Here is a 2,500-nt window from a genome sequence, read left to right on the forward strand (position 1 = left end):
CCGGAGATAAATCGTACAGCTTGATTTTGAATTTTGTCAAGAGACCTCTGAGTTGGTTTGCTGCAGATTGTCTGTAAGGTTAGGTTATATTCCATGGCAGATCGTACATAGCCAACACTGCACTAGAAAGGGTGTGTATCAAAGAAGTGAGAACATTGCTTTACACCATATACAGCACCGTAGAGATACCAGAAGATCTGAAGAAGTCGATATTTATTGCATTTCGACCCAACAAAATTTAAGCTGGAACAACAGAATGTGAGCAGCACATGACAATCAGTCTTATGAAGCATCTTACTAAAGTCCACCTGCGTGTACTAATGGAAAGAATGAGAAATTGAATACTTCCTGAAATTTCTGAAACGCAGTTTCGGTATCATCTCACTGCACACCAAGATTCGACTCTTCAAATACTTTGATTCCATTGAAAAGTCTGTGCTCCTCTACGGCTGCAAAACTTTGAAGACAACAAAAACAGTGCTAAATAAAGTCTAGACTTTCATCAACAGGTGTATGAGGAGTATCCTAAGAATTAAGTGGCAGGATAGAATAAGAAATGAAGAGCTGTGGGAAAGGACAGGACAGGACAGGACAAAAAGGTATAGAAATAGAAATAGGACTAAGAAAGTGGCGATGGATTGGCCACAATCAGAAAACCCAGCGGAAACATCACAATAGAGTCGCTGCAGTGGAACCCACAGGGAGCACGAGGCAGGGGTAGGCCACGGGAAACATGGAGGAGATGTGTGGAAAGGGACATGAGAGAGATGAAACTCACTTGGAATGAGCTTGGGGGGACGGCCCAGGACAGAGATAAATGGAAGGAGCTTGTATGTGGCCTATACCCCGCCAAGGGTGAAAGGCATTGATGATGATGGATTTCGGTTTTCTGCAAATAACGGTCCCCAAAATGTCCCCTTCGCCCAAAGATGCTCATGGAAAGATGAACTGAGGTCTAGAAAGACCTTTGCCTCTACTTTATCAATAACTCTAAATCATTTGTCAAAGTGAGACATACAGAACGATCAACATCCTAACAGACCCGAACATAGATGGAAAAGACCTAAGAATCCTGAGAAGCCTCTTTTGGGAACTACAGACAGCAGTCAGGGTCGAGAACAAGCTCAGTGAATACCTGACAATCTGTAGAGAAGAACGACAAGGATGTGTCTTATCTCCAGATCTCCTTGATTTATACGACGAAATGATACTGCGTAACATCCGTGATATACAAAGAATCAAGGTAGGCGGTAACAATATTACCAACCTACGGTACGTTGATGACACAGTCTTGATAGCTGATTCTGACTCTAAGCTCCCAGAGATTCTAACTAGAGTGACAGGAAAAAGCGAAGAAAAAGGCCTACTACAGAATACCTAGAAAACGAAATGTATGGTGATATCAAAACGTGATAGTATGCAGTAAGCTTAACACATGTAAGAACAAAAGAATTAAACAGTTAACAACTTAAAATGCAAGTACCTTGGTTGCTCAATTACACCACATGCAAAAGGGATACAAAGATAAAGAGAAACAGATTGCAATATCTTAAGAAAACTTTCGGCAAGTTGAAACTAACTATCCTTTTAAATAAAAACATTACAGCGTACATAAAAATAAGAACCCCGAAAGGGTACGTACGGTCAATCTTTTTGTAAGGATGCAAGAGCAGGTCTCTAAACAAAGACACAGAGAGATGACTGGGGGTCGCTGGAATGTGACATTTCAAGAGAATAGTCAGAATCTCATGGACAGAGTGGGTGGTTGGAGGGCGCCACTGGTAGGTCCTACTTCTTTACTTTCCCCTCTGTTGTTTCTGTCTGTTTGTCTTACCCAGCACTAAATGACCATCATTGTGTCGATGTGCTTCTCTTTACTCAAAACTCATGGACAGAACGGGGGAAAATAGATAGGGAAGTGCTCCAAATGGCAGGTTGTAAAAGATCAATAATCAGAACCATCAGAAAAAGTTAAGATTCTTTGGCCACATGAACAGATCAAATGAGCGGGAGAATCTGCTGCTGTGTGGGAAGATGGCGGCAGCAACGTCTCTATGTAAGAATGGGGTCTGTTTATGCTGATATAATTGTTTGTATTGGCATTAGTAAGCGATAGAGGGTAAAATCTGTACGAAGAAAAAAAAAAAAAAAAGAAGATGCGACTGAGACAATATTGAATTTTAAAAATTCGTTCTGGTCAGCCGAGGGGTACCTGGAATTCTCAGAAATCTTATTATCGTTTTCAGCTTTAAACATTTTCTCTCCGCATTTCACGGGCTTGAGACCGTCACACCGAAGTAGGCTGCATTAAAAATGTTTTTGACTTTTGCCTTCAATCTTTTCTTGAAATAGATTGTTTTGTCCCATGCCCGTTCCTAACAAACTGACGCCATATGGTTAGTAACCGGTTAGAGTTGAGATCAGGATAGAAGACACTCAAGGACAGAGATAGAGACAGAGAAGTCACAACAGAACAGAGAACACAACACACATTCCAGAA

This window comes from Aplysia californica, unplaced genomic scaffold (assembly GCF_000002075.1).
Source record: "Aplysia californica isolate F4 #8 unplaced genomic scaffold, AplCal3.0 scaffold00815, whole genome shotgun sequence".
In the NCBI taxonomy this organism is placed as follows: Eukaryota; Metazoa; Mollusca; class Gastropoda; order Aplysiida; family Aplysiidae; genus Aplysia; species Aplysia californica.